The sequence below is a fragment of the Maniola jurtina genome, chromosome 14 (assembly GCF_905333055.1).
Source record: "Maniola jurtina chromosome 14, ilManJurt1.1, whole genome shotgun sequence".
In the NCBI taxonomy this organism is placed as follows: Eukaryota; Metazoa; Arthropoda; class Insecta; order Lepidoptera; family Nymphalidae; genus Maniola; species Maniola jurtina.
In genome coordinates, this window is record NC_060042.1 from 12,376,734 (window position 1) to 12,402,948 (window position 26,215).

Below are 26,215 nucleotides of genomic sequence, written 5' to 3' on the forward strand. Positions count from 1 at the left end.
CTATGAATATTTTATTAGTTATTAATTTAGTTGTCCTGATAACAGTTTTAATTGATTTTATACCTTACGAGTATAGCTAAAATCATTCTGGAATAACAGATAATTGCCGAAAATATTTTCTCGGGACCACAAAATACTAAGCAGTAAAGTCTTTACTTCGTTAATGAATCAGGAATCTATACTGCAATAATCATAGTCATTTATCGCTAGCCAGTGCCACTACTGAGCACGAGTCTCTTTTCAGAATAGGGAGAGTTGAGCTACAGGCCACGGCTCGCACTGGCCAAGTGTAGCTTGGCAGACTTCACATACATTTGAGAATATTATGGAGAAGTCAGGCATGCAGATTCCCTCACGATATTTTCCTACATGTTGTACTAAATATAAGTATATTTGTTTGAAACGCATATATAACTCCGAAAAAAGTTATAAAAAATATATAATCGCTACGCTATTTTGTACAGTAACAGTGTATTAGTTTGTGGATATACTCGTAGTTATTATCGGAAGGTCCATTGGAAACAATAGAGGATTCCTTTCGAGACCATTCGGTTCGGACCTTAATACATTTCCAATATCTCCATTCTGACCTTTTCATATTATCAACACGTGATATTCTGACTCCAATTTCATGTTTAGAAAGTTCTCAATTTCAGAAAACAATATTATTGGATTTGCTTTATTATAGAGAAGATTATTATAAAGTACTTTGAATCTACAGTACAGGCTGCTGATTTATCGACACTGAATTAATATTGACAAAGTGAAAAGCAGTTCCACAAAACCATTATTGCTATACTAATATAATCAGTACAAAAGTGTGGTTGTTTTGCTGGGTGGATATAGGTAAAGATCTGGATAGTGTCATATACAATACATTGATCTCGGAAAACCAAACATTTTCCATTGGATTTCAAAAAATCTATATCCACGCGGGCATTATCTAATTTTATTTGCTTTACATGACCCGATAACGATATCGGATCGCTAAGCGTAAAATATGTAAATAAGTTCGTAAGTTTATATCTTTTGGGATAAGACTGGCAGCATTCGATCGATTAAGAGGATGGGGTCTCACAGATATTTTGTAGTAGTTTATGTCCGAGATAAGAAGGGTCGTTGAACCCTCTTGGAGATTCTTTTATAAAGATGCGTACTGACTACTGACTAGAAGCATTTATATTACGATTTACACTGTAACGTATAATCTTTCAAGCATTGTAATGTAAAAATTTGGAATTAGACTTTGTCCATAACGTTACAATTACAATTAGAGCCTCGATAGCTCAACGGCTAAAGGGACTGCAATCCAAAAGGTCGCCGGTTCAAACCCCACCTATAAAAAAAAAACCGACCAAGTGCGAGCCAGAGTCGCGCACTGAGGGTTCCATACTCGGGTATTTTTTCCAACATTTTGCACGATAAATTAAAAACTATTATACTTACATAAAAATAAATAAAAATCTGTTTTAGAATGTACATGTAAAGCCCTTTCATAATATGATTCTTCATTTGGTACCTTGGACCTACCTACCTGCCAAATTTCATGATTCTAGGACTCTAGGTCAACGGGAAGTACCCTATAGGTTTTATTGACAGACACGACGGACGGACGGACGGACAGACAGACAGACGGAACCCTCGGAGCGCGAGTTTGACTCGCACTTGGCCGGTTTTTTTAGAATTTTGAAAATACCTGACCACTTCAGCGATCTCGTTTTGTTCGTGATCTGTCATCTCTACCTACTCATTACTATTCAATATAATTGGGGCCATTGTTATAATTTGCCCAAAAACGAATACCTACTTCTATAAATATTTTTGTTCCCTAACAAGTAACAACCTTGTAAAACGCTTTGCTAAGCTCGACATCAAAGCTTAGAAATTTAAGAAAAACTCATTATAGGTAACGAGGATCGACAAGGGGCTTTGTTTAGTCAAGTGCTTCATGTGAATTTTAGGTCGAAGGTTAAGAATCGAAGGGTCCGCAATTTATTTTAAACTCCTTTGAAACACGCACGAATTTCCATATCATCATGTTACCTATGCGATAAAGCTAAATACGAGCAAACATATTAAAATGTGTTATTTGTTTGTTGTATAGAAGCCAGGCGTTACTTTGCGGAAGTCCATGATATACAAGGAACCGAAAGTTTAATTCGCTATAATCCGCTAATTTAAGCTTTTGGTTCCTTGTATGATTTGGTTTGCTTTACGATAAGGTAGGTACCTATAGTACGCGACAGGTGGAACTGGCAATCGGGGAGCACAACCGCACAGCCCCCGCGCTAACCCGATGCGGGCGAGCGCAAGTGACGTGCGGGTGTGCGGGGCGTCCCCTGCCTCATATCCCGATTGCCATCTCAGCCTGTCGTGGACTATATTTAGCACTGAAATGGCTTGTTTTTTCCTGCAATTTCGTCCGCATGTTTTTAGTTTCGCTAGAATATCTCCAAATACCGTTATAGGAAAACCTAGATGCGAAATCTCAAGTTTTTAGACCCATCAGTTTGAGCTGGACGTCAGTCAGTCAGTTTTTGTAATAAGTAGGTACTAGTTGATGAACCCCTTGGATTTTCTTAAAATCCTTCCTTAGTGCAGCTCTAGGATACTTCAAGGAATATTATGGCCTCCTAACAAATCTCTAGGTCTATTTTTTTTTTAATGTGTTCCTTCCTTTTTTCCTCCAACGTGGTGGTCGGAGACTGTTGTAGGTCGGTACTATGATGGCGTTTTTTTTTTTCTGCCATTTTTGTTTTGCTGTGGTTTTTATTTTTACTTACTGCACCTATGTGCAGTTCGTTGGGGATTTTTAAACTATAACTAGCTACATCTTAATTATTATTAATTATTGTCTAAGATTCTGATACTCTGATGTTTGTATTTTTTTTTTGTTTTGTTTTTTTTTATTCGTTTCTTTTTTATCTGTTTTTTTTAATGTTTGTTATTCTATTTTTTTTTTTATCATTAAAACATACATCCATAATCTAATGGCGGTCTAGCTATTTAGGCTCAAGGCTGTGGGTCAGTCAGTCATGTTATTGATTTATATGCAAATAAGTATATTATGCACCTATATTATAAAGAGACTTATTATTTTTTATGCTTTACAATGCTCTGATACATTTATCGAATTGAAATCACAAATATTCCTACCAAGTTTGAACTGTGACTCCTACCGCAACCTTTCACAATGCAGCCAGTTTTGTTTTCATTTGAAAAGCGACCTACATGTTTCGTGATAAGGTTACTTTTTAAGTTGAGGTAGAAATTCTTTGTAAGGATTTTTGCTAGGTAAAAGGTGGGTTCGCGTCCATGTTCACGTGTTCCTTTATGGCTTTTGTAGCAACTTTGAACGAGGGTCGAAACCTTCAAGCGATCGGTCTTTCGTTTATAATTTGTTTGCGGCTAAAGCGATATCGCGTTTTAAAGAAATCCATACAATTCTGTACAGGCAGTATCTATTTAATGTTAATGTGCATATCACCAATCATTTCCTTTCAATAAATTCAGTTTCTAGGTTATGTATAAGAACTTCTTGATTTCTTTTTGATTTTCCTGTTTTACGTCCTTGTTAGGGTTAGCTTAATTTGCTATTATCCGCCAAAACAGACAAATCTTTCCCGTGGAAACTCTTTGATTTTCCGGGATAAAAAGTAGCCTATGTCCTTTCCCGAGATATAAGCTAACTGTGTACGAAATTTCATCAAAATTGATTAAACAGTTGGGCCGTGAAAAGCTTGCAGACAGACAGACACACTTTCGTATAATTATAATATTAGTATGGATGGGAGTATGGATAGTATGAATCAAGCTTGTAGTTCTTTGTACAGTCAGGAATTATTCTCTCTTTTGTAAACAGAATCTACATCTCTACGAAAAAGGTCATCTATAGAGTTGACGTAACTCCCTAACCTTTATTTCCCTCAGTAGGTACTTACATTTAACCTTTCTAGCTGGCTTATGCTGTTTGGTTAATACTTACCGTTATAGGGTAAAGGTTAAACGTTCGTTCTAGTTATAAGTTCATCCAGCAACACGCTAAGCTTGTTTTTTAGGGTTCCACACCTCACAGGTGCCAACGGGACAATATTACTAAGCCTCCGCTATTCGTCCGTCTATACATTCGTCTGCCTGTCAGCGGGCTGTATCTCATGAAGCGTATTGGAGAATTAAAATTTTCACGGAGTGTCTATTTCTATTGCCGCTATAACAACAAACAATAAAAAACCAACATGGCGAATTTCAAGATGACTGTAATTTCTATCGCCGCTATACAAATAATAATAAAAGCAACCAAGACGGCTAATGCCCGCCATGAAAAATTAAAAAACCTGAAAGTACGTAGTGTTTTATTATCTCGCGCCCGACTCGCACTTGACCGGTTTTTCCAAATCAGCTTATTTGTTACGAGTCAACTGGATTAGTAGGAAATGTATGAGTGGAAAAATATCCGATTACACTGCTCGACCTCAATATTAGAGCCGCGCTAGCCGGTAACCTGTGTTCAATTCCATTAAGTTAGTTTAATCCCTTTCGGAATTAGTTTATTTTTTCATTTTTTGTCATGTTCCTTGATACCCTGTACTAAATAAATAACAGGTGCTTAAGTTATCATCATCTCAATTCTAAACCCCATCCAGTATTGGATCCAGCGTCGGTCCACTACTGAGTACTGATCTCCTCACAAAATGAGAAGGGTTTAGGCTTATTCACGTTGGCCAAGTGCAGATTGGCAGACTTCACCCACCTTTGAGAGCATTATGGAGAACTTTCTGGCACGTAGGTTTCTCTCAACCTTTTCCTTTGCCCTTTAAGATAACTAAATAAATAATTAATAGGCATTTAGATATAACGGATCCTCTAGCGATCTCTATTGGCAGCATTTCATTCGCAATCGCATCGCAATGGCCGCTGTGAAAGAAAACTCATAGACACAGACCACTGTGCTAAGAGTAAATGAATGGGAAGGAACAGAAAGGTCACCACGTTACAATAACAATCACAAACAATTATGCAACAAGCGTAATCTCGATGTGCAAGCTTTTCCATTGTCTCCGAGTCTGGCGGCTATCGCTGTGACACAGATCACTGTTTGCACAGAGCAGTGACCGCGTGACACGCGATTGAATTTATTGCCGACCACGTTAGAGGTTGCAATAATTTTCGCGATAAACATGTAAAAGATAGGGCATTGCAATCGTTTATATGGCGATCCGATCAATCGAGTGCATTTGTGTTACTTTAATCAACAATGTTAATGTTTAATGGTTACATACTCGATTGATGATATGTTAAAATACGAGTAAATTAGGACTTTGTTTCAGAAGTTCTTCGAGTTAGTTTAATACGAACGAAGTTGTAGGTAATGTTTCTGGTTGTTTCCTTTGTACAAGCTATTCGAATTGTGAAAATCTGCTGAAAATCAATATAGCATTGGGTCAAGAAGACCGGGAATCAGGGAAAAATACTAAGAGCTCAAACTCTCTCCTTCTCACTTACCATTTAACTACTTACTTAAATATTTAAAAACTGTACCTGAATTGATTGAGCTTAACACATAAATCAATGCTTAAAACATAGGTGCAGTTACGTCATGCTGTTTATTTACTTTTTGCTCCTTTTGTTTTAAAACAATGGGCAATTTATCAAACTTAAAGAATGTTCCTTACCTTTTTTCAATAACTTACAAAAGTTCAATAACCTTTATATGGGGTCACGAAGGCATTTTATTATCAAGGGATTTCACGGTTTCACGTCAACTGTCATTGATAGTTAAGTTACAGCCACGGATAGAGCCAAAAACGAAGAACAGTTACTATTCTAATGTTAGAAAAAACGGGGCATGGCAGCTGCTCTGATGCTATTGTACGAAAGTGAAATGAGTTGAAAAGGCTTTATCCCAAAAATTGCTCAAGCGATGATAAAGAAAAGATTATCGACAACTGAGTCTACTTTGGAGATCGGACTTTGAATGTAAAGATAGCAACTCGGAGTTATACTAAATTGTCTATATTGCAAAAGAACTAACACTTAATAAGAAATGACAAGCAAAAAAACGGGTATAGTCTCATAGTACTATGTAATACAATGGAAGTAGAAGATATTGTGACGAAAACAGAATCAAATCAAAACAACTTGCTCGTAACGTCGACGAAGGATGAAATAAAGTTTAAAAGCGACGCGACGGTAGAGCCAAAAACTTGTTGCAATCGAGTGTAAAACTTGTGGAAGAAAAATATGTAGACTATAAAATTTAAATCTTGAAAATGGGACAGTCTGATAATCGCGAAAAGGGCATAACGCTCGATAAAGTATCGATTATTGCGACTCAGCGGAGTTTTAAAAATGCATACGACCTCATTTCGATTGACTTTCAATGAATTCGACATTGCGAATTTTTACCGTCACAATTTATCGGAATTGCTCAATATGGCTTGTTTATTTGATTTCCACAGCTTGTGTGATGTGTGATTCTGTAACCAGTACGTATCCATCAAAATCGTGGGAATTTTTACATGGCGGTATGGACGCGCCTCGGCGTGCCTCGGCTGAGGAAAAAGCGTGATCTTACAGATAAAGTAGTGTGACGGCATGTCTACAGTCTACAAGCAAAGCCTCGCGAGGCTGTTGTGCTTCATGTGGACTTGCTATTCGGGCACATAAATTGTACTGTGTTCAGAAATATAATAAAAGAGACATCTTTCGCCTTAATTTCTTTGAGGAGAAGGACAACATGTCCTGTCCCACTGTGAATTTGCTTTGGTCTGCTCTGTACCAAAGCTAATTCCAGTACGTCTATTTCTACAATATCAAGCAACAATACTTATTGCTAATGTACGCGATTAAGAGCGAAGATCAATGGGTATGCCATATGCCGCTCATGGATATAGGTCAACATTCAACATTGTGTAGGTATGTCTTGTATGGAAACGCTACATGTATATTATTATAGCGTTTGAAAGGCGTGAGAAATCGGACGTCACGGAGTCACTGTGATGTATTATTGTATATTTTACCAAGTAGGTCATATGACTAGGAATTGTCTGCAATTTGCCTCCACGGTCTGAAATTTAAATTCGTTAGAAGGGTATCAAAAGAACCAATTCTTCTCTTGTAATCCAACCATCTTTCAAACATTTTTGGGTCGTGGGTTAGTTTCGTGAACACACAATGTTTTCAAGTTTCAATACACAAATATCTTAATGACGGAAATCCTAATTTCTTGCGATCTAAATATATGTCGATAATAGTGTCGCAATCGATTAGTGATTTTCAAAGTTAATACTATACAAAGTATTTTTTATGTACTAGCTATTTAATATTTCATTGTTATGTCTATATGTAATGTAATTTGTATAAGTAAGAAACATTACATTTTGTGTAAGTAAGAGATTGATTAGTACATTGATGTAGTAACTATTAGAAATTAAAATTATTAGACCGTTGTCTTCTTATTCAGAAACGTGGTCTTAGAAAAATTTTAACATTATAAGAGAACTCTCATAAGTGAAATTTTTCAATTAGGTACCTTTAGGTGTCATGAAGCTACAGAACCCCTCCGCGACGTAACCGCTCAGTGCTGCCATCTCGTGAGGTGTTTAGAACAAAACATTATACGACGCGATAGGTTTTTATTCTAAGGCGATAGCTCTGGGCTTTGAGCATTTCGGCAATTTTATAGTTTCAAAGTTTTTTAATATCATAGTTTACCGTTAATTTAGGTAGAACAGAGTTTCTTGGATCTAACCTAAGAACACTGTCGGTCAAGTCACCTATAAAACTACGCACCTACTGAACTACGATGCCACAGACAGATACACACGTCAAACTTATAACACCCCTCTTTTTGGTGCGGGTGATAAAAACAATACAATAATTTAATTCAACGAGAATATCGTTAAGGGACCGGGGCCAAGATATTCCTGAATGGAATACGACGCAGAGAGTTCCGGGCAAGAGTTAGTTCATTCATAAAATAGGTAAAATGGGTGTGTGCACTACAAATAATAATAATGTCCTTCCGACTCTCAATCTGGTTGAAGACTAGCCAACCTCGCGGGAGATAGGTATTATAGTCACCACTTCAACAATATTAATCGGATACTTGCTTGAAATTATATGTGGTCGACGGGTTAAACTAATCAGTGATTACTATCTGTCGAATCTGTCTAACAGCGTAAGCAGCAGAGTTGAATTTACCAGCCAGTGTTGATATATGAGCGTTCTATTGAAGCTTGGCATCTAATGTTATCCCCAGGAACACGGTGGTCTCCTCTCCTTGCAACATTTTTCATTATTCATCATTAAATTAATGTAATGTAAACAACATCTTCGGGATTACAACCCAATACGATAATTAGAAGCACGCATTTAGATAGCATTACCGTATTAGTATCAGATAGCATCACAGCAGTCACTTGGATCCTTCCTTCACTATATCTTCCAAGCTATGAGAGCCTAGTAGTGAGGACGTCCACCTCCTAATCGGAGATCGGAAGTTCAAGCGTTTTATGTAATTAAATAGTATCACTAGCTTTAACGGAGAAGGAAAACATCGTGAGGAAACTTTGCATACCTGAGAGTTCTCCTTAATGTTCTAAAAGGTGTGTGAAGGCTGGCATTCTGCGCTTGGCCAGCGTGATAGACCTTTCTCACTCTGAGAGGAGTGCTCTGTAGTGAGCCGGCGAGGGGTGATCATGATGATGTCTTTCAAGATGTGATCTTAAATCTAGGCCCTTTTACTTTGGCTATCAATCCGTCTTACGACTTAATTATTGTCATCATAAAATTGCAATTTCATAATGCTATTTTAATATTAATTCTAATGCTAGGCGAATCACGTGGAATATTATGTGACAAAGATATGTTTAAGAAGCAGAAGTTTGTTATGTTATGGTTCAATGGCTTCACGTTGTTAATGCAACAGTAAATACCGATGTGAACCTGCCAGGCCAAGGCTGAAGTGGCAGCCTAAATGGATCCCTGCATATTCATGAAAATGCTGCTGTTTACTATAGCCGTGAAGAAAACGACGCCAGTACTTCATTTGCATAAACTTAGAGTAACTACTGTTAGAGATTGTGTAATGCTCTATCAGTATATTATGGTTCACAACCTACTGAGTACATCTTACTAAAATCGATACACTTGCGATAACATGATGATGTAGTTATGCTAATAAGACTTGCCTAATAAGGTAGTTCTGAAATCTTAACTCCAGATCAAGAGCTTGATTGAAATTGAAGAGCTATTGAATTAATTAGTGGCGTACTCGTGTACAAATATTCTAGAAAAATAAATTTTGAAAATTTCTTTTTTCTAGAATATTTTGTCAAAATATTACCGAATCAAAAAATTTATATCCCTAATCCATACCCGTACTTATATTATAAATGCGAAAGTGGATCTGTCTGTCGCTAGCTTTTCATTGCCCATCGGTTTTACCACATCGATGGTTTCACCTATTTTGACGAACGGCGCAGAGGACAGCTTGTATCCTGGAGACGGACGTAGGCTATTTTTAACCCGGAAACTCCAAAGAGTTCCTACGCGATTTTTTTAAATCTGAATCCTTGCGGGCGATATCTATTATACTTATGTTTGAAAGTTCTGCTCTTTGTGCAGCAATGTTTTATTCTTGGTTTCAAAAGACACTAATTTTTCTTTTGTTGGTTTCAGATTCCTGTGATGTTCTTCACTAATTTTGTGGTAAGTTTAAATCACAACTACCGGATCTGCTTAGTGATAAGAACCGGTGTGACTATGGAACGCCTGCCACGGTTGCCAACTACCACTTCTTGATTTACGGGTTACCAGCATCAAAAATACGGGTTTCAGATTTATTTACGGGAGACAGTGTTGTACGTAGTTTTTTTTTGTTCGAAGAAACAGCTTTTAAAAGCTATTCATTTTGTGAATCAAATGTATAAAAATCTTTGCATGTTGTTAATTTAAAATAACATATTATTTTTAACGTCTTGTAATTCCATCTTCACAGTACAGTATCACTATTGAGTCGGTTTCGGTTTCAACATCAATGCTGCGTCGTAATTGCAACCAATAATAAAATAATGATTCTAAATGAACAGTCTAATTCCGCTCCAAAAGGAACATTTTCTTTCCAAAATTTTGGGCACATGTTGCGAAACTAAAAAACTGTACACGAATTTAAACTTAAAACTGTTATATTTTAAGTTTCATTTCGTTTGTAGTCTTTCACTGTGAGATTGTAAAAATCGTGCGCACTCTAATTTACACAGTTACAAACAGTATCATGAGTATTAATTGGCCAAAAGGCGCCGACTCACGCGCATCAATGGGTTCATCTGGTCGCCGCAATTGACGGAAAGATAACACTTATAAACTCCCGGGTTTATCTCACGCATTTAAACTAACACTTAACATTTTTTACATTTGAAAATGGCGCCGTACAGCCGTGTTATTTATTTTTTTCAAAATAAAATTATTATTAGGGCGATTGCGCACTGCATCCGATCCGAATCCGTGAACATACGTTCCGAAATAATCATAGAACTACCTATTTGTATGGTAACTTTCGCAGTAGCTTGGACTTCCATTATCCAAGTTCTCTCCGTCATCCGTGAGAATATCTCGGATGTGCCTCGGATTCAAATCGGACATAATCGGACATAATATGACGTAGATATGTCAAAGATGTCCGCTGATTAGCTTAGATTTGGATCAGAGATCGGATTAGTGCGTAAGCAATATCCGCGTTCGGTCCGATTATTTTATATCCGTATTTTCCGGACTCGGATCGGATGAGTGCCTAGAGTGCTCTTATAGAAAGTAGATACTTACCTACTCGGATTGATGTAAGGATTCAATGTCCCATACGTCCAAATCTGTTCAGGCATTGTTACGATGGAATAAAAAAACTCACATACATACATACTGAACTGAACGTCACTTCTTTTTTGTGTAAAAATTCTGGTTCTTTAATCATTGATGTTTTACTTATCGTCCAAAATCACACTAATATTATAAAGGAGAAAGTTTGTATGTGTGTTTGTGTGTGTGTGTGTGTGTGTATGTTTGTTACTCCTTCACGCAAAAACTACTGGATGGATTGGGCTGAAATTTAGAATGGAGATAGATTATACCCTGGATTAGCACATAGGCTACTTTTTATCCCGGAAAATCAAAGAGTTCCCACGGGAATTTTAAAAACCTACATCCACGCGAACGAAGTCGCGGGTATCAGCTAGTAAAAGATATTACTTAGCATATCATTTTATGTTCTAGTAAAAAAATATAAACGCATAGATACCTATACGATAATATACTTAAATCACTACGAAATCCTTCTATTGGTAAGTTACGATAACAAATCACTTAAAGGGCAAGGCCACCGGACGTCAACCCGATGTGCCAATACAGTCGACGCGCCACGTGCGCTCGCTAACGTTACCTTTGTCAGCTTACTTATTCTGAAGTCTTGAAACGATTCCGTCGCATCCACCATCGCAATTTGACTATTACGATCGCAAATCTAAAATCACCTAAAGGGGCAAGGCCACCGGACGTCGACCCGATGTGGCAATACAGTCCACGTGCGCCCGCTAACGTTACCTTTGTCAGCGTACTTACTCTGGAGTCTTGAAAGCCATGCCGTCAAATCCAACATCGTAATTTGACTATCACATTATGCATTCTCGGTTAACCGACCTCGTGTTCACGTCCTCTCTGACGTAGTGATTACCGCTGTAAATAGAAATAGAAAGATTTTTATTCCGACAAACTTTAACAAGTTTTTTTCGAATCTACTGACATCACAAACGTAAGAAACATAAGAAATAACTGTCCTAAATGAAATAAATCAATTTATTTTATTTTCACCACTGATTCTTGATGGCCTTCGGAATCGAAGTCTTACACTAAAATACGACTATGTGGGAGGTCTTTATTTAGATTCTAGACAACTTCGATGTTTTACATAAATCATAGCTGAGGCTTAAGTCGAGATTAGTTACCACCTTGCTAGCAGAGATCCAGCTACTCGTATTTGGCGTTCCGGTACGATGTCTGATAGAAATCGATTAGGGGAAGATATGAATTTAGTTACACTGTTCCATTCCCTTCTAAGTTAGCTTGCTTCCATCTTGGACTGCATCGTCACTCACCACCGGTGGCGTCGCAGTCAAGGACTAACTAACAATGCATCTGAATTGCAAAAAGTTTTCCACTTTCACCGCCGAGAGTAAGTTTTTGGGTAAACGAAACTAATTGTCGCTGAAGTTAGCGTTAATCTAATTTATGCGGTGAACCTGAGCTTTTAAAATGTTAGAAGCGCTGTTCATTTGCTGGTACAAATAACGCTAATTCTATTTAACTGTGTAGCTGCTTTTCCGAAGACAATTTATCCGTCCGAGACTGGGATTACGCCGACTACATATTTTATGGATCATGAAGCAAAGGCCTCAAATAAAATACCAATATAACATATTATATTAGAAAGAAATAATAGAAAGAAAATACATAATGAGCGAGTTTTTATTAGGTTAACCTCAAGTAGAGCGATCAATCAGTCGTTGCCATTATAGGCCTAACGTCTATCGGCTTTTCAAACTATGCACCCTGCCCGTTGCCATTTCAGTTTTGTAACCTAATGAGCTAAGTCAGTCCTCAATGAGTCTTTACGAAACAAAATGCACTTTGGTAAATGAAATCGCAATCACGTTCAAGAGTATGCCTGTAGATACAGTATCGATAGCTAGTTGCAACCGCGAAATCCGATACGGCGGCAGCGGTTTTCGCCACTGACAGATGTGTGGACAGGCCCTATGCATGGGTTTACTGCAACCATGTTGGCTCTAACATTTTGCCTTGTTTGTAACTCTATATTTCCCGATGATAATGTTTATGCAAGTTTAAAAAAAAAAGTTTGTGCTTTTTTAACCCCCGACCCAAAAAGAGGGGTGTTATAAGTTTGACGTGTGTATCTGTGTATCTGTGTGTCTGTGTATCTGTGTATCTGTGTATCTGTGTATCTGTCTGTGGCATCGTAGCGCCTAAACGAATGAACCGATTTGAATTTACTTTTTTTTGTTTGAAAGGTGGCTTGATCGAGAGTGTTCTTAGCTATAATCCAAAAAAATTGGTTCGGCCGTTTAAAAGTTATCAGCTATTTTCTAGTTTTCTTGTAGAAAAGAAGGTTAGATAACCCTTAGGTTCATAATATTCAAGTGTCAATTGACAAATGTCAAGCTGTCAAGATGGACGTTGCCTAGATATACATAATTATTTATTTGAAAATGATTTGTCGGGGGTGTTGAAAATTTTTAATTTACACTTGTTTTCCTCTTTCGTCTGGCTTTACAAAGATTAGCTAATGTCAAGTTTGTAGTTATTTGTAACATGTTAGGGAAACTATACAAGTATGGACCCCGTCTGTGCCGGCACTCACCGACACACGCACGGCACCCCCTTAGAGCGCTTTCCAGTCAGTTTGAACAAAAAAAAAACACTCCAAAAAGGCAGAGCACGCCCGCCAGCTAACACACACAGACGAAGTCAGTTTGTGCTTTGAAAGTTGAAAATACTAATTATTTCGTGACCACATTTTTTTTTTTTGTGATGGAACCACAAATTCACGGTTTTCGATTTTTTCCCCTTATGTGTGCTATAAGACCTACCTACCTGCCCATGATTATAGGTCAACGGGAAGTACCCTATAGGTTTCTTGACAGACATACAAACAACAAAGTGATCCTGTGAGGATTCCTTTTTTCCTTTTGAGGTACGGAACCCTATAAAAAGAGATCCTACATCCAAACCGAAGCTAAGCAAAGTTCGGTGTGAATAAGTAGGGAACCATGAAATGTGTTCAATACTCGAAGCAATTAAATTTCAATGAGCACTTTCACCGAAGGGAAACAATTTACATGGGCGTGGGCGGCGCGTGGGCAGTTATTTATCTGTAATGGTTTGTGAGAAACGCTGCGTGCAACAGACAGTTATGTTAAATGTTGATTGAGTATATCTACTGTAGAGGAATTTGATAAGTTACCAATTACAATCCGGGTATCTTTAAAACAAGAGTGAATAGGCACCTTCTAGGTAAACGCGTTCCATCTTAGACCATATCATCACTTTCCATCAGGTGTGATTGTGGTCAAGCGCTTGCCTATAATGAATTAAAAAAAAGTTAGGGACATCGGCCATGGTGACTTTTTGTAAACGATACTACCGCGCGTATTTTGATTCTTAGGACTCATTTACACGAGAGGTTTTTTAATGTCCGTTAAAAAACGTCCAAATAGAACATAATATGTATTCCCAAATATCTGTTCACACGTAAAAAAGCTTTGACGTGTGAACATATACGTGGGAATACATTTGTCGTAGACGATGGTTCTGGCTCAGGCACGTATAAAGCACTATTTGATGCTCCCGACTTCGTCCGCGTGGATTTAGGTTTTAAAAATAACGGTGAGGACTCTTTGATAACATATTTTAAATTTTTCAATCCGTGCACTGGATGCTTTAAAAAAAGGATGGATAAAAAAGAATAAAAGATTTTCATTTGGACATCAATATCTATCAGTTTATTAATTGGAACACTCACAATCTGCTCTCTAGAAGTGAAATGAAACACTATACAAGTAAAATATATCATTCGGATAAACAAATTGAAATTGATAGAGAGTAAAAAGTTCAACGCTTTCGCATATAAAAATATTTATTAAATGGATACGCAACGAGGTCACATAAACAGAAACACCAAAATGATTTTACAATATAAATATGGGGTAATTTTTTATCTGCAAAAGGATCGCGACAATCCATTCGATGCGTAGACCGACGTGATCGTCTCGTCTCATTTTAGCGGACTAATTGACCAAGTGGTCACTTTGTACATACGCATTGCGAAACTATATCTATGTATGCATGAATTTTTGATGCGTGGTTTACTTGTTATGGATTCGTAACACTATAACATGACCTGAGATATTATAATTCACCGTATGCGACGATGCTCTAATGCCTTTTCCCGTCGCGGACATCGATAACTATCGATACTTTAATGCTAGTACATTAATACATAATGTAAAGGTAATCTACCTTATTGGATTAGATGGCAACTTACCTTTGACTGCGATCTCAGTCTCACCTCATGATAAGTGAGGATGCACTATAGATAAAAGTAGGCTAATTTGAACTCCCTGTATTTAATTGAACCTATACCCCTTATCAACTTCAACGTGGCATCGTACGGGAACGCAATATTGCTTTGTCGGTAAGGTGGTAACTAGACACGGGCCCTAGAAAAATTCTATCTACGTCATCAATTCCTCCATTAACAGCCCAACCAGTCACCTTATTATATTTTACTTTTCTCTATATTGCGATTTACGTCGTAGCTACATTATGTGCCGGTAGAGTTTCTCAAATAATTTTTGACAAGCTTGCAGTCAGGCGGGTTGAGCTGCAATATTAATATTGAAATTTCAAGGTAAAAGGCTTTATCGTGAGTCACTACATGAGTCAACAACTCTAGTGGAAGCGGGAAACCTGCGACCTTTGTTAAAAAATGTAGGTTATTGATCCATACATGGCTACCTACGTGCTCGCTGCTATGAAACTTGTTATTATTGTATCGCGGGCGATGCAATTGAATTGTTATTGGCTGTTTTGCGTCTGGAGGTCGTCTCATGCTACGATTGACCTAAGGCGCAATGCACATCTGCGGAGTGGAGTAGTTTTGATAGTCACTGCTGTAACTGACTGTTAAACTACCTTCTAATGCGATGAATGATGTTTTCATGACTATTCTCTGGTTACTTCGTTGTTTTTTGTTTAGTCATCACTCAAAGAGTTATGACCTGATGCGGACTCTATCCGACGGAGTGGAGTAGAGCCAAAGTGCAGTTTTCTTTTTCTTAATTACTTTGACATTCAAACTTTTGGTTGAAATTTGTGTAAGGCATGAAAACAAAACACGAGACGCGCCGCTATGCTTAATGCTACAGTATGCTAAGTAAATAAACCTAAGTTTGAGAAACTGTGCTTCGGATCCATTCTGATCTACAGGTGTGCTTTGCACCTTAGTGTACCTTTGCTTTTTATTAAATAACTTGAAATTTAATTAATCAAGTAAGTAAACTAAGTAGGTACAATGTACATATTTAACAATTTTAAAATTCAGCCATATTGACAAATTAATTCACAAGCTATGAACGGCTGGGTGATATCATGTAATGGCAGTGCGATGTCATGATATAAACTTATGTAAGTGAAGCAATACTCGCGAAGACGTAATTCTAAGATAAACCGGTAAATTGCCGTCCCACTTGCCTCCAAATCGAGTCCAAGCCTAATAAAATACGATTTGTCTAAATTACGCCTAGGTTAATGCACTGTTGCATACACTAAACCAAACATGTTATATAGACTGATGAACATACATATTACCATTCCCTTGCGTTGCGCGGTTGGGTACGCTGCGATAGCTTTTTTTTTTTATTCACTATAGCCCTAGATAGTTGCGCTTGACCACAATCACACCTGATAGAAAGTGATGATGTGGTCTAAGATGGGACGCGTTTACCTAAAAGGTGCCTATTCACTCTTGTTTTAAAGATACCCGGATTGTAATTGGTAGGAAACACTGATCGCGGAAGAGTATTCCAAACCTTAGCCATGCGTATGAGGAATGAAGACGCAAAACGTTTCGTGCGTGTAGATGGAATGTCGACGACATAAGGATGGAAACTCGCCCGACGTCTTGCGGTTCGGTGGTAAAATGGTGAAGCTTATAGTGATTAAGCATTTGGCTTCCTATTCAAGGGGTCTGCGGTTCGATCCTCTACACGCATATCTTACTTTCTTCTTCTTTTCTTGCTTGGTGGCTTTTAGTAGTGCCAGACCAGTACAATGCACTTCGCCAGTGTCGAGTAGCTTGAGGGAATCTCTTACTTTTCATAGCAATGTGCTTGTAAATGTTTTGACAGCCGCGGTGACAAAATATAGGAACTCTTATTGACCGGTAAACTTATCTCGAATAACTGGCGCCAAATAGTGATTTTATTAGGATTCCGTACTCACAGGGTAAAAACGGAGCCCTATTAATGTCACTCTGCTGTCTGTGCGTCCGTCTGTCCGTCTGCCCGCGTGTCACAGGTCTCTAGCTGGTAGACTACGCGAGTCACAAACCTGAAATTTTGGTATTTGGTGTAGAACGTTAAGCCAAAACCAAATATTGAATTAGAAATTCAATTAAATTATTTTTAGAAACCCTCATTTCCGCGGAATGACAACATGAAAACCGGCCAAGTGCAAGTTAGACTCGCGCACCGAGGGTTCGGAACTCAAATATTTTTCCGTCATTTTGTACGATAAATTAAATGCTATAATGCTTTAAAAAATCTGTTTGAGAATGTACAAGTAAAGCTCTTTGATATGATACCCCACTTGGTATATCTTACTTTGAAAATTGAAACACATTTTAATTTTTTTTTAATGATGTAACCACAAATTCACGGTTTTCGGACTTATTCTTTTTCTTGTGCTACCTACCTACCTCCCAAATTTCATGATTCTAGGTCAACGGGAATTACCCTATAGGTTTCTTGACAGACAGGACGGACTGACGGACAGACAGACAGACAGATAACAAAGTGATCCTATAAGGGTTTCGTTTTTCCTTTTGAGGTACGGAACCTTAAAAAACCAGTCAAAGCTTTTAAAAAGGTTACTTAAATGAGACCACGGAATTACTTAAGTAATTAAAAAGCAAAAAAGTCATTTTCATTCGTACAACGGTGTTTACATATGTAAACAGTGAAGCCGGTGAGCATCACTTACGTAATATGGAGTCGGAAACTCAGGTGTTAATTTCAGTAATGGGTTACCGGGCGTCCTGACATTCACGGCGATGACGCCACAAAACCAGCGGGCGAACCGTAGGCCTGCTTACCTACTAATACTACTTATAAACTACGAATCATGGCAGGTCTATGTATCTGTGTATCTGTCTGTGGCATCGTAGCTCCTAAACTAATGAACCAATTTTAATTTAGTTTTTTTTTGTTTGAAAGGTGGGGCTTGATCGAGAGTTTTCTTAGCTATAATCCAAGAAAATCGGTTCAGCCGTTTGAAAGTTATCAGCTCTTTTCTAGTTACTGTAACCTTCATTTGTCGGGGGTGTTATAAATTTTTAATTTACACTTGGAACATAAATAACTACGTGCGCAAAAGTATTTTGTGAAGCAGAATAAAATTGGCGTGGATTTTTTGGTCAAACAGGCGCGGCGTTAAAGTTGGTTCTTTCCGCTCCTCTGTTCTTGAGGGGAGGTTTTTATCCATTATTACCATCGAAATACAATGATTAATAACTACTTTAGCGCGCAAATGAAAATAAAGAAAAACTTCAATATCCGGCCAGATGAAAGAAATTCCTTGAAAGTAATCTTTAATACAAGTGTAAATTAAAAATTTTCAACACCCCCGACCAGTGAAGGTTACAGTAACTAGAAAAGAGCTGATAACTTTCAAACGGCTGAACTGATTTTCTTGGACTAACTAACTTGGACTAATTAACTTGGACTTGGATCCAAAGTATCTGAGTTTTTCAAAACATCATTTTCAAATAAATAATAATGTATATCTAGGCAACGTCCATCTTGACAGCTTGACATTTGTCAATTGACATTAATATTAAGAACCTAACGGTTATCTAACCTTATTTTCAACAAGAAAACTAGAAAAGAGCTGATAACTCTTAAACGGCTGAACCAATTTTTTTGGATTATAGCTAAGAACACTCTCGATCAAGCCACCTTTCAAACAAAAAAAACTAAATTAAAATCGGTTCATTCGTTTAGGCGCTACGATGCCACAGACAGATACACAGATACACAGATACACAGACACACAGATACACACGTCAAACTTATAACACCCCTCTTTTTGGGTCGGGGGTTAAAAATTGATCAATCCAGTTTCTTTAGACAACAATTTTAATTATTTTATTTAGTAAAAGTGAATACGCTGGTTTAATGCCTTCGGTGAAGGAGTAATCGTAATTGACAGCTCCATTATCCTCACCTATTACAACACATTAGCGGGTCTGACAGACTGATAGATACGTCAATGTCAGGACTAGATTATGTATATATGAAACTTTTATATGAGCGTGGGTGGTGGGAAGAAAAGACATTCATCAAAATTGGCTTAGTATGTTCAAATTCTTTCGAGGAATTATGAACGAACTAAAATCGAAACAAAGACATTCATGGCTCAGGCATATTATGTAGATTAAGGATCTTTATTCATGTGGCTTAGGCCTTAGATAGGTACATTTTGCTATTGGCATTAGTATTTTGTATGCTTTAGCTTACCTACTAGCAAATTCTGCCAATTGTTCAAGTGAGCAACGACATCCAATCCAAATAATGGTCTGCATGCGTCCACTTCTGGAGTCTGGACATTGACCTTTCCAAGAAAGCGGCACCAGACACAGTTCTCTGTCTTCCTCGCATACGTCCTTCCCGTCCCCTTCTTGAATCTTGAGGTTTGGAAAACGACCAACGTCGGTCTCTACTTCACTTTAGAAGACGCCTGCTCCAATGGCCATTAGTTCTGCGATAGCCATGACCTGTCCACTGCAACTTCAGCTTGTTAATCCGCTGGACTATGTTAGCCACTTATATTTTAGTAATCTATACTAATTATCACTTACTACTATTACAAATGCGTTTGAAATTTTTAGGAAATTTTGTACAGAGATAGCTGGCGTCACGGACAGACATAAGTTATAGGCTACATTTTATCCAAGAAAATACAAGAGTTCCCAAGGAATTTTTACAAACCGGAATCCACGCGAACGAAGTTGCAGCCATCATGTAGTTTATTAGTTTTATAATTTTATTTACTTGTCTGTTATTATTGTTGTTACTTGTATGTTGTTACTTGTATGTTGTGTGTCATTACTAAGCAATGTCACAGGCATCTGCTAGTCGATTTATAAATAGTTTATGTGCTCGGCAGCTGTTTCTGACCACACTAACCGTAGATACTCGTACATAATGACATCTGGTCCAGTTACTATGAGAACTGACGCATTAGATGGCTGGCTATAATATATTGTAAGAAAAGATAGCTATAACTCATTATTGACGTTTTTGTATTGTAAAAGAAATACTAGGAATAACTCCAACATATTACATGAACAGAAAGTACTATAAAGTTTTGGTTGCAACGAAGATCATTGTTGCGATCCATTGTGTTCTCAAATTGTCGCCAACCTTCATGAAAACAGAAGTAATGCGAAATTCAATACCACAAATCACGAATTGCATCCCACTTCTGAACTTTTCAATAACATCAGTAAATGAGTCATGTATAGTATTATTTCGCTCTCCTTTTGAAATGCTTTAGATCGCAATATAGGCTCGTCACGTACGTTGGTTGCGGCGAGCCTGTGAACTGTAGATATGAATCGCATCGTCCCACGCACCGGGAATAACAACGCTTATCAGTTTAGAGCTTTAGTTGTTAGTTGTAACTTTGTAATGGATAACCTTTAGTTTATCAATACCTAGAAATTGCCCATTACTGTACACGCACTAAAATTGCTTCTATATCGCGTGAAAAATCAATTGTAGATATTGTTGCCTAGATTTATTCCATAATCTCTAATGCTTTCTACAAAGTATTGCAATACACTCTACAATAAAATTTATTATCACCATTACATCAATTAATTATTATCTTACATATTCAACAATTATTGACAGTCAAAAAGTGTACCATTTGTAATAAATAAGTGACCTTAACTTTGACTTCTATAGCTGCCCTAACTGCTAAGTCGTAGAGACTTTAAAACTGTTCTGCGCTTTTTATCAATGGTTCTGTCCAAGAACGTGCACAGGGTTTGAAGCCAGGATAGGCATTATTTAGATAGGTTCCTCTTTACTAGACAGTCATAATACAAATCTGTATTGCATCTAACAGCTAGGGTAAGCAGTGCTTTTATACCTGTATGACGCGCACGCCACTGTTTCTGTGCCTTTCTTCTCCGCATAACATTGTCAACTTTATGTGCAAAATCAGAAATATTCTCAAGTTTCATCTTATTTAACAATCGTCAAGTTATAAAATATTCTAATCTCGTTTCCCAAAAGTTCGCCCTTCCCAGAGCGTATGCGACACCCAACAGCGACGATATAGATTATATCGCCAGAAAAATATTAAGGTGAGATAAAAATCTTGGCATTTAAAACTTTGCACGGGAATCTCTGAGAAATCGCCGCCCGTTGAGATAAACGATTTCATTCCGTATGGAGTTTTGTGACACTACTAACTTCTGATATTTATTAGTAACCTACGGAATAAAGCCACGGCTATACCTGCGCGGTATGAACGCAGGATGCAAGACGAGATGTCTACGACGCGAATCTATACATGCATTTCGAAATTTGAGATTTATTTATTATAGTCACTTAATAAATACACAGAATTTTTACAAAAACAATAATAATTAAATAACTGCGATCAAGTATTTGTGACTGTTGTAGTCACTTACGTAGGTTAGGTGTGTAACGCCACGCATGGCGCCGTTAAAATATCGTAGGAGGCCAGCGCCGCGCGGCTACGTTCCTACTTCCTGCTTCGTTGTCGCTTTGGTCGCGCAGGTTTGGATGATGCTTTAGACTTTTAATAGTACAAAGATTATCTAATCACTGGCATGGCGGTGTGTCGCACTGTATTGTTCTACTGCATCTACTGTAAATGAATCTCAAAGCTTATCTAATCTATAAGCTGTCAAGATGGACGTTGCCTAGATATACATAATTATTTATTTGAAAATGATTTGTCGGGGGTGCCAAGCGGGGGTGTTGAAAATTTTTAATTTACACATGTCCATTTCCATATTGACAGTTTCCATGTCAGACTAGCCATAACTTAGATATTTCATCATTTCTTAAATATGTGCTTTGTTTAATTCCTAAATCTAGATCTGGATAGTTTTAAACTTCGAGTTGTCTGGTGGATGATTTTTCAAAGAACGTCTTCGTATAACTTTGTCAAAGATGGTCTGAGAAATCGGACAAGCAAGTTTCAAGTATGCTGATAAGAGGAAGCGCGCAAGGAATCTAGAGAAAGCTGTGTATAAAGTATTCAATAAATTCATTACCATTTACGAGTGGTATTCAATTCAATAAATGGTTGAAAAGTTGTGGTGTTGCGGAGTCCATAACGAGACAGGAATCCTACTCTCTAAAAAACTCTGCCGTGTAATTACCGCGTGCAGTAATGTTCTTACGTTTTTGTCACAAACTCGATTGGAACGATGTTGTGGTTGGAAAAAAAACTTTAATTGAAGTTGTGTATTGGCGCAGTTAAAGTGCCATAAGCTTACTTTGTCGTATTAGTTCACAAATAGCGAAAAACCAAATTAAATTTGAATTTCGCGGGCAGACCCGTCTCATGCACCTTAACAGACTTGAACATTCATTGAGCACAAGAAATAGTCAACTCAAACGCATTATTTAATCACAATTTTTTTTTAAATGAAGTTTCGTAACTCCCGAACTCTGGACTTGGAACGCTGCGTATCAAAACCCGACTCCGGAGCTGAAAAATAGTCCTATTTTCAAACCCTAGTCAATATACAGACCTACCACTTAGGTTCGTGAGACTGAGTGCGCATCACCAAATGGTCCTTAGCTTCACTCATTTAGCTATTCTCGCAGTTTCATATAACAGTATAATAATATGACCTACAATTATTTATATGATGATAAAACGTACGCTTTTGTTTTAATAAAACCTGCGGCAGGACTATATAAAACATGAATAGCGCATTTAGGTTGCGCAAAATGGAAACGTGGAAGTTCCGACATTTTAAAGCTTAATGGTGTGTACTCAAGTTTTTATGTTTTACCTACTCCTGTACTTGTGTGCGGTTTTGGGCCTCCTTAATTTAAATGCCGTATTTACCTAAGCTGTGTTCCGAAATTCTGACGTTAACCGCTGTTAAACCCCAACGTCAGAATTTCCGTCACCATACAAACGTAGTTTAGTGTTTGATTCATCCAAGTTTAGCTCCCTAGTTATATTCCCTAGTATTCCTCTGGTCCTCAAATCACCAAAATCAACATACGGGGCTTAGGTTTTTTGCGGAAGACAGTATCTTAAATATTTTTTAATAGGTTCGTGTAAACTTCAAATCTCGTAATACATGCATTACGAAATTAAATGTATGCATTACGAAATTAGGCGTTTACACGTGCAATTTGGTAATGAAATTAATGCCGTGAACCTAATTTCGTGCCATTATTTTTTGCGTTTAATTGTCGTGAACTGTGACAAAGAGACGAAAGCGTTCATCATATTCAATTACGTCACAGGCCCTAGGAAACGTCCGCCCAATTTCCACTTTTAGTAGATAAATCGAAGTCGTAAATAAGTCCGCGGGCACAATGACTCCAATCTCGACCATTATTGCTGGTCCTTCGTACCGGATTTCAGTTTATCCGCGCCTGAAAATGGGACGCCGAGATAAAATATTTTCTCACGCCTTTCGGGTAAGGGTATAGGAGGTGATTCTTTTATGATCGAATGATTCGACGTGTTATAATAGATACTGGTATCTACTGAGGCGTTTTTAAGCTTTCCAGAAAGGCTGAGATTTGATATAGGTATAGTAAAATATAACTAGGTAGCATGTCTTAGTAAATCATATTATTAAATAAATCATATTAGTAAAAATATAGGTGTAGGAACTAATTAATATTATTTTATGATCAAGTGTGTAGATATGAATGATTAAATATTATTAGGTGCCGCCAAATCGAGGTATTTTAACCTTAGCAAAAATGTTATAAGGAATATTAACATATCCTTATGAAATAACTATAATATTAATTCAGAGCTTCATTGTATATTATTTTTCTATTCTATTTTTCCGTTCCTATTTTTCTTCTCTTGTAAAAATCGATAAAAAGCTGGCTTGGTTCCAATTTATATATGGGACTCCCTTAATGTTCAATGGACAAATAATGGTGATTCAAATATCCTTAATCGATTTGAAAAAAACGTATTTTCTTTTCGTTCAAGTTGATTCAGTCAGGCAGTTAGTTGCTTTAGTAGCCAACTGAGTCAATTTATTACCTAAACTGATCTTTCCATTAAAATTCAGAACTTCTAAAAAATCACCAAAAAGCACGTATAAAGCAACAAGCAAGTCCCAAGTACTTCATATGGCATAACAATAGTATCGGGAAATTCCAAGTTCTGATAGCTCCACTTTGTACAGTAGTTAGTTTACATACAGAAATCACCGCTACCCTTTTTGGCTTTCGAACTGTGCGCCAGTGTGCCTCACGACATAAACGAACATACTGCTCTTAAAGTTACAGAATTTACGACATTCACATACGTCGAAGTATTGTATAGTGCCACTATAGTGCAGGCGTCCAAGAGACAAGATGGTAGCGATCACTTCTTTGATTTTCTAGTATACGGGGAATCACTTCAATAGAATAGAATAGATTTTTATTCAAATAGACTTTTACAAGTGCTTTTGAATCGTCAAATAATTTACCATTTTTGAGGAAGCTTACCTATCCTGGAGTTGTTTTTAGCCTGAGGCCTACTTTCGCTAGAACTGGATCTGGACTTAGGCTGGGACGTTTCAAATTCTTCTAATTCAGGTTATGATAATTTAATAATGAGATGGCGTCAGTACCAAATTATCATGAGAATTGGAAAATCTTAGTATGGCAATATACGCATAGTGATATCATCTTTTTTTTTTTTAAAGAATATTAGCCATGTTAAATGACTAATATTCCCCTTTCCTCTCCAACTAAGCGTCAGGCTTGTGCTGTGAGTAGGTACGACAATAGTGCAACGGGCGGGGTTTGAACCGTCGACCTTTCGGTTTTCAGTCCACTCCTTTACCGGTTGAGCTATTGAGGCTCAAGATTAGTTGCCATCTCATTGTCTAAGGTCCTGCGCCTTAAGCGTTTAAAAGGAGTATCACTAGTAGACAAGGCATCATGATAATTTTATCGTTCCCTACGTTTTAGGGTCCTCTAAGCTCTTCCCTTACACCACCGCAGTTCATTGTAATTCCCCGACATTGTAATAAACAACTAGGTTTATAGGCGTCTCGCTCTTGAACGCGTTTTGTTGTTGAGAGAAAGTGCTTCGGCTTCGCGCTTTTAGGGATACAAATGTCGTATTTCTTGGACTCATGCTACTCTTGGTGTCTTTACTTCATACATTTATTTTCTATGTTATTTGGTTTTATTAGTTTTGCTTTTGCATATCTCTTCAGATAACTAAACAACCGAAAAAAGCTGTTCCTCGCTGCTTTCTTTATTTTATTTTTATTTTTATTGAAAGAAGGCATACAAAACAGGCTGTAACTCTAAATAGTCTAAACATAAAAACAATAGATCACAGGATCTAAGTGACAACACCTTTAAGTGTTTGACTCTTGGATGAAATGGTTTAAATTCAAAATGGTTTTTATGGTTAAATTCAATTAATTTACTTGATGCTTATTAAAAATACTAGCGCCACTTAGAAACACATAACTGTGCCAAGTAGGTACGTAGACTGCTTTGTAACTACATAGTTTTCTATATTTTCTGTCTTGTGAGATGTTCCCTAAATTCCTTCGTAGAGGATAACTGAAATCTATCTACGAGTAACTGGGAAGCTGTGAGACATCATATTTTATGGTTTTATTTTGACTGACTCACTCATTTTCTGTTAATGCTTATATCTGTGAACTGCCATAAAAAGAAATGAAAAGATTTATGAGTCTAACTCTAAGTCAGAAGAGTCGTGCTCAAATCACATTGGTCATCCTCTCTATATTGGGAGCATGGGACTTGGATAAGTTATCAGACCAGTATCAAACTCAAATGCGATGGATCTTGCTGTGATAATAGAAGACAAGTGCGTGGTTCACTTCGACCATCCGTTGTGCCTGATCTTATTTCTACGCAAATGCAAAGCAACTGTGAAACCAACTTCCTTCGGCGGTGTTCTTACTAGATTTCAGCATGGGGTTATTATAGGGACCAATCAACAAATTCTCAAAAAGCTGGCAACGCATTGGCGCTGGTGCTGCAAATAAATGTTCATGGGCGGCAGTAATCACGAGGTGACCCGCCTAATAAGTTCTAAAGTTATGCAGACATGTAGCGCCATTATGTAGACATAGAGCATT

The 26,215-nt window shown here is 37.5% G+C and overlaps 1 protein-coding gene across 3 annotated transcripts in view; it reads left to right on the top strand.

Annotated features, from left to right (window-relative positions):
* LOC123871834 (protein tweety) overlaps positions 1–26,215 on the top strand; it is a 97,653-nt gene that overhangs the window by 40,641 nt on the left and 30,797 nt on the right. For 2 of the 3 annotated variants that reach the window (XM_045915827.1, XM_045915828.1), the window contains exon 2: positions 9,682–9,711. The exons of the other annotated variant lie outside the window; for it this stretch is intronic. The gene's annotated coding sequence lies outside the window, so the exon portion shown is untranslated. The remainder of the gene's footprint in view (positions 1–9,681; positions 9,712–26,215) is intronic. 3 annotated transcript variants of the gene reach the window in all.